Raw genomic sequence first — 7,875 nt, 5'->3', positions numbered from 1 at the left:
CACTGCATCTGTATCTATGGGGTAAACTCCCAGTAGTACAATTGTAGGGTCATAGGGACGCTCTATTTTTAATTTCTTAAGGAATCTCCACACTGTTTTCCAAAGTGGCTGCACCAACTTGCATTCCCACCAAGAGTGTGAGAGGGTTCCCCTTTATCCACATCCTCTCCAACACATGTTGTTTACTGTCTTGTTGATTTTGGCCATTCTAACTGATGTAAGGTGATATCTCAATGTGGTTTTAATTTGAATCTCCCTGAGGGCTAGTGATGATGAACATTTTTTCATGTGTCTGATAGCCATTTGTATGTCTTCATTGGAGAAGTCTCTGTTCATGTCTTCTGACCATTTTTGACATGATTATCTGTTTTGTGTGTGTTGAGTTTGAGGAGTTCTTTATAGATTTTGAATATCAGCCCTTTGTCTGTACTGTCATTTGCGAATATCTTCTCCCATTCCATGGGTTGCCTCTTTGTTTTGTTGATTGTTTCCTTTGCTGTGCAGAAGCTTTTGATCTTGATGAAGTCCCCAAAGTTTATTTTCACTTTTGTTTCCTTTGCCTTTGGAGACATATCTTGAAAGAAGTTGCTGTGGCCGATGTTGAAGAGGTTACTGCCTATGTACTCCTCTAGGATTTTGATAGATTCCTGCCTCACGTTGAGGTCTTTTATCCATTTTGAGTTTATCTTTGTGTATGGTGTAAGAGAATGGTCAAGTTTCATTCTTCTACACATAGCTGTCCCATTTTCCCAGCAGCATTTATTGAAGAGACTTTTTCCCACTGCATATTTTTTCCTGCTTTGTTGAAGATTATTTGACCATAGAGTTGGGGATCCATATCTGGGCTCTCTAGTCTGTTTTTGTGCCAGTACCATGCTGTCTTGGTGATCACAGCTTTGTAGTAAAGCTTGAAATCAGGCAATGTGATGCCCCCAGTTTTGTTTTTCTTTTTCAACATTTCCTTAGCGATTTGGGATCTCTTCTGCTTCCATATAAATTTTAGGATTGTTTGTTCCAGCTCTTTGAAAAATGCTGGTGGAATTTTGATCAGGATGGCATTGAAAGTATAGATTTCTCTAGGCAGTATAGACATTTTAGCAATGTTTAGTCTTATGATCCATGAGCATGGAATGCTCTTCCATCTTTTGTGTCTTCTTCAGTTTCTTTCATGAGTGTGCTGTAGTTCCTTGAGCACAGATCCTTTACCTCTTTGGTTAGGTTTATTCTCAGATATCTTATGGTTCTTGGTGCTATAGTAAATGGAATTGATTCTCTAATTTCCCTTTCTATATTTTCATTGTTAGTGTATAAGAAAGCATCTGATTTCTGTACTTTGTTTTTGTATCCTGACACATTACTGAATTGCTGTATGAGTTCTAGTAGTTTGGGGGTGGAGTCTTTTGGGTTTTCTGTATAAGTATCATGTCATCTGCGAAGAGAGAGAGTTTGACTTCTTCATTGCCCATTTGAATACCTTTTATTTCTTTTCATTGTCTGATTGCTGTTGCAAGGACTTCTAGTACTGTGTTGAACAAGAGTGACGAGTTTGGACATCCTTGTCATGTTCCTGATCTCAAAGGGAAGGCTGTCAGCTTTTCCCCATTGAGGGTGATATTTGCTGTGGGTTTTTCGTAGATAGATTTTATGAAGTTGAGGAATATTCCCTTTATCCCTATACTTTGAATTGTTTTAATCAGGAATGGAAGCTGTATTTTGTCAAATGCTTTTTTTGCATCAATTGAGAGGACCATGTGGTTGTTTTCTCTTCTCTTATTGAATTGTTCTATCACATTGATTGATCTGTGAATGTTGATCCAGGCTTGCATCCCATGGATAAATCCCACCTGGTCATGGTGGGTCATCTTTTTAATGTACTGTTGGATCCTATTAGCTAGGATCTTGTTGAGAATCTTGGCATCCATATTCATCAGGGATATTGGTCTGAGATCCTCCTTTTTGGTTGTGTCTTTGCCTAGTTTGAGCATCAGCGTAATGGTGGCTTCATAAAAAGAGTCTGGAAATTTTCCTTCTGCCTCAATTTTTTGAAACAGCTTCAGGAAAATAGGTATTATTTCTTCTTTGAAAGTTTGGTAGAATTCTCCAGGGACTCCTTCAGGTCCTGGGCTCTTGTATTTTGGGAGGTTTTTGATCATTGCTTCAATCTTGTTACTAGATATTGGTCTATTCAGATTCTCAGTTTCTTCCTGATTTAGTTTTGGAAGTTTATAGGTTTCCAGGAATGCATCCATTTCATCTAGGGTGCTTAACTTATTGGTATATAAGTGCTGATAATAATTTCTGATGATTGTTTCTATTTCCTTGGTGTTAGTCATGATCTCTCCCTTTTCATTCATAATTTTATTAATTTGTGTCCTCTCTCTTTTCTTTTGGATTAGTTTGGCCAGTGGATTATCAATCTTATTGATTCTTTCAAAGAACCAGCTTCTAGTTTTGTTGATGTGTTCTACTGTATCCCTAGTTTCTATCACATTGATCTCTGCCCTAATCTTGATTATTTCCCTTCTTGTGTGTGGAGTTGGCTTAATTTGTTATTGATTCTCCAGTTCTTTAAAGTGTAGAGACAGCTGGTGTATTCTGAATTTTTTAGGTTTTTTTTTTTTTTTTTTTGAGGGAGTCTTGGATAGCTATATATTTCCTCCTTAGGACAGCCTTTGCCATCTCCCATAGGTTTTGGACTGAAGTGTCTCCATTCTCATTGGTTTCCAGGAATTGCTTAAGTTCTTCTTCGATTTCCTGGTTGATCCAAACGTTCTTAAGTAGGGTGGTCTTTAGCTTCCAAGTGTTTGAATTCCTTCTAAACTTTTTCTTGTAGTTGAGTTCCAGTTTCAAAGCATTGTGGTCTGAGAATATGCAGGGAATAATCTCAGTCTTTTGGTATTGGTTGAACCCTGATTTGTGACCCAGTATGTGGTCTATTCTGGAGAAAGTTCCATCTGTGCTTGAGAAGAATGAGTGTTCTGTTGTTTTGGGGTGGAATGTTCTATATATATATGTATGAGGTCCACCTGGTCCAACATGTCATTCAATGCTCTTGTTTCTTTATTGATTTTCTGCTTGGATGATCTATTACTTGAGAGTGGCATGTTAAGATCCCCTACTATTAATGTATTCATATCAATATGACTCTTTATCTTTTTAAAATGATTTTTTAAATTTATTTGACAGAGAGGGAGAGATCACAAGTAGGCAGAGCAGCAGGTGGTGGGGGCGGGTGTGGAAGCAGGCTCCCTGCTGAGCAGAGAGCCCCATGCAGGGCTTGATCCCAGGACCCTGAGATCATGACAGGAGCTGAAGGCAGAGGCTTAACCCACTGAGCCACCTAGGCACCCCAATATGACTCTTTATCTTGATTAACAATTGTCTTATGTAGTTGGCTGCTCCCATATTGTGGGCCTAAATATTTATAATTGTTAGGTCTTCTTGGTGGATAGACTTTTTAAAAATGATGTAGTGTCCTTCTTTATCTCTGACTGCAGTCTTTAGTTTAAAATCTAATTTATCTGATATGAGAATCGCTACCCCAGCTTTCTTTTGAGGCCCATTAGTATTAAAGATGCTTCTCCATCCTTTCACTTTCATCTGGTTGCATCTTTAGATTCCAAATGGGTCTCTTGTAGACAAGATATGGACGGGTCCTGTTATTTTATCCAATCTGCAACCCTCTGCTGTTTTATGAGAATGTTTAGGCTGTTATCCTTGAGAGTGGTTATTGAAAGATATGTTTTTATTAACATCATGTTGCCTGTGGTGTCCTTGTTTCTATAGATTGTCTCTGTATATTTCTGTTCTATGACACTCTTGGGTTCTTTCTTGTTTATAGGACCCCTCCCCCCCTTAATATTTCTTGTAGTGCCAGCTTGGTGATCACATGCTCTTTTAAACCTTGCTGATCTTAGAAGCTCTTTCTCTTTCCATCCATTTTGAATGCCAGCCTTGCTGGATAAATTATTCTTGGCTGCATGTTCTTCTCATTCAGTGCCCTGAATATGTCTTGCCAGCCCTTTCTGGCTTGCCAGGTTTCTGTGGACAGGTCTGATGTTATTCTGATGGATCTTCCTCTGTCTATGAGGAATCTTTTCCCTGTAGCACCCTCAGAAACTCTTGTCTAAAATTATGATTTGCGAGTCTCATAATCAAGTGCCATAAGGTCTTTCTAGATTCTTTCATCTTGGGGGGTGATCTTTCTGCCTCTAGGACATGAATGCTGGTTCCATTCTCCAGACTGGGAAAATTTTCATGGAGAATTTGTTCAACGATATCTTCTAGTCTTCTTTCTTTCTCCTCCTACTCAGGGATCCCAGTAATTCTGATGGAATGTTTCATGCATCATTTATTTCACTTATTATGTTCTCCTGACTTCTAAGCTGTTTCTTCCATGCCTCCTCCTGATCCTTTTTCTCTATCAATTTGTCCTCTAGATCACTAATTCTATCTTCTGCCTCAGTTACCCTAGGTGTTAGAGTATTTGGATTAGATTGGATCTCATTGATACCATTTTTAACTTGTTCCTGGGAAGATTTCACTTCTGTTCTAATCAACTCCATGTTGTCACTAATGGTTTTCTCCAACCCACCCATTGACTGTATAATTGTTACCCTGAATTCCCTTTCTGACATACTGTTTATGTCCATGTCCAATAGCTCTGGTGGAGAGGGCACAGTCTCTGAATTTTTCCTCTGTTGGTCGTTCCTCCTCCTAGTCATCTTGGTGAGAGGTGGGTGAGAGAATGTGTAGCAGAATATATCAACTGCGATTCAGGAAAGGTGCACCCTGGAATGCTTCTGAGCAATTGGAAGCCACCACCAAAAAGAAAGAAAAAAGAAAGAGAGAGAGAGAGAGACAACAAGACAGAAAAAAAAAAAAAAAAAAAAAAAACAGAAGACCCAGCTAGAATGGGCCCCAAAGGTAAGATTTATAAGGCATAAAAACAAAAATGGACAAACAAAAAGACTAACAGAATTAATTGACAAGCAAAAAAAGAACTCACCCAAAATGAACCCCAAGGATGAGATTTATATAATACCAGAACAAAAACAAATACATAGAAACACTGATAGAAGAAAAATATGGGAGGGTGGTTATAAATCCTCGATGAGGGCGAAGAAGATTATTTTGGTTCTTCCTGGGTATATCTTTTTTAAAATTTTATTTTATTTTATTTTATTTTTTATAAACATATAATGTATTTTTATCCCCAGGGGTACAGGTCTGTGAATCGCCAGGTTTACACACTTTACAGCATTCACCATAGCACATTCCTGGGTATATCTTGATATCTTTGTTAAAGGACTCAAGTTTCTAGAGATAAAGAGAGAAAAACAGTGTGGAGATTCCTCAAGAAATTAAAAATAGAGCTTCCCTATGACCCTGCAATTGCACTACTGGGTATTTACCCCAAAGATACAGATGTAGTGAAAAGAAAGGCCATCTGTACCCAAATGTTTATAGCAGCAATGGCCACGGTCGCCAAACTGTGGAAAGAACCAAGATGCCCTTCAACGGACGAATGGCTATGGAAGATGTGGTCCATATACACTATGGAGTATTATGCCTCCATCAGAAAGGATGAATACCCAACTTTTGTATAAACATGGATGGGATTGGAAAAGATTATGCTGAGTGAAATAAGTCAAGCAGAGGCAATTATCATATGGTTTCACTTATTTGTGGAGCATAACATATAGCATGGAGGGCAGGGGGAGATGGTGAGGAGAAGGGAGTTGAGGGCAATTGGAAGGGGAGGTGAACCATGAGAAACTATGGACTCTGACAAACAATCTGAGGGTTTTGAAGGGGCAGGGGGTGGGAGGTTGGGGGAACCAGGTGGTGGGTATTACAGAGGGCATGGATTGCATGGAGCACTGGGTGTGGTGCAAAAACAATGAATATTGTTATGCTGGAAAGAAATTTTAAAAACTGGTTTACATATGGGGGTAGTATTGATTAGGGAAAGAGGATTACCTTGAAGCTTATATCTATACATATATTAAAAAATAAAATAGAAAAGAAAAATGCAGGTATATGTATGAAAAAGTTTAAGTTAAAAGGTTATTATGGAATATGTTGTATTAAACCTCTAGTTGTAATGGTAAGTAGGTTAAAAAAATTAAAAAGAACAAGAATAATGAGGTGAATTAAAAATAAAAGTTGTATTTATGAAATATACAGGTTTTAGGGCAATACTGGGAGCTTAATATATTGTTTTCCCCCATTATTGGGGTTTTACAGTTTTATGGGGACCCTGTGATGGTTGTCCTCTTTTTCTTTTGGCTGGCTTTCTGGTGGAAGCTCCTGTCACTTTGTTTTTCTGTCAGTTTTGCTTGGATTGAGTCCTCCTGCCCCTTATAAAGGGGCTGCACTCTGTGGAAACCTGATTTTTTTAAAATATTTTTTTTCTTATTTATTTACTTGACAGATCACAAGTAGGCAGAGAGGCAGAGAGAGAGAGAGGAGGAAGCAGGCTCTGCACTGAACAGAGAGCCCGATGCAGGCCTCGATCCCAGGACCGTGGGATCACAACTCGAGCCAAAGGCAGAGGCCCAACCCACTAAGCCACCCAGGTGCCCCTGGAAACCTGTTTTTTAAGCTTTTGTTCTCTGGAGGTTTTTGTTCTTTGGTGGCTTTTTGCAGCTTATTGTAGGTTTAGTGGAAAGCAAACTACACCCAGACCTCCATCTGAGAGAGAAACCTCAGTCTGTTCCCCTCTGGGTGGTTCAGAACATACAGAATTCCCCTCTGCAAATTCCACAGAGCTGTGCAACCTCCCACAGACAGTGCATCTCCCCAGCCACCATCTCAGGGGTCACCCGAAGCACCCGCCTGTCCCTGCACCCCCGTGCCAAAACTGTGAGTGATAATGGTCCAGGGAGCCTGCTTCTGGTGCCTGCCTTTGCCAGGACTGCTGTCTGGGGTAGTTCCTTCAAGTCCTGGCTGGGAGTATTCAGACTCTCAGTCCTAGAGACCACTGGCTGGTGCCCCCACAGAGCACTCTCAGGTGTGGGTTGGGAGCATGAGTCAGACCCCAGTTGCACGGTGAGCACAGAGTGCAAAAGACTGTAGTTCCAGAGTGCGCCCAACAGACTCCCTCATGCAGGGGTGGGAGTGCGCCCCAGCCCAAGTGGTGGTGCAAGCCACACAACCCTGGGGGCTCCAGAACCAGAACTGGAGGCTCCACCACTGTACTCTTTCTGACACGGGTGGTCACTGGTGGTGGCCATCCTGGGTTCCTGGATTTAGGCCCGCACCCATGACTGCCCAATTCCACCAGTTGCCCTTTAAGATCTTTTGCTCTTTTTAAGTGCTTTTAACTAGACTCCAAGTTAATGCTGGTCCCCAATCACAGGGTACTCTCGTATTGGAGTATTACTTTCCAATGGGTGGAAATGCTTCTGGTGGCTCCCTCCCCCTTCTATTTATCCTCCAATATCAGTCTGATCATTCCCAGTATGCTTTACCTATCCACTGGCATCTTCCGCCCCCATACAGATTCAGAAGTGTATAATCCAACATCTCAGGCTGGTTTCATGGATATTCAGTGTTCTGGTAGATAATTAGCTCACTTTAGGGGACTGGTTGAAACAGGGTCTCCTACTTCTCTGCCATCTTCTATAGCAAAGGTTTTGAACCAACCATCTAGAGCCTCACAACACAAAAATGTAGTCTGTGACCAGCACCAATGACTGGGAGCTTTTTGGAAATGCAGAAATTTGGCCTTGTCCTAGACGTACTAAATCAGAATCTACAATTTAACAAGATAATGGAGTGATCTCTATTTGAGAAGAACTGGATTAGAACAATGATTCTCAATTTGGGCTGTACATTACTGTTAGTTATAAGATCAGATGTTAGAGTACA

The sequence above is a fragment of the Mustela lutreola genome, chromosome X (genome assembly GCF_030435805.1).
Source record: "Mustela lutreola isolate mMusLut2 chromosome X, mMusLut2.pri, whole genome shotgun sequence".
In the NCBI taxonomy this organism is placed as follows: Eukaryota; Metazoa; Chordata; class Mammalia; order Carnivora; family Mustelidae; genus Mustela; species Mustela lutreola.
The sequence above is the reverse complement of the archived record's forward strand: the minus strand, read 5'-3'. Positions refer to the sequence as shown.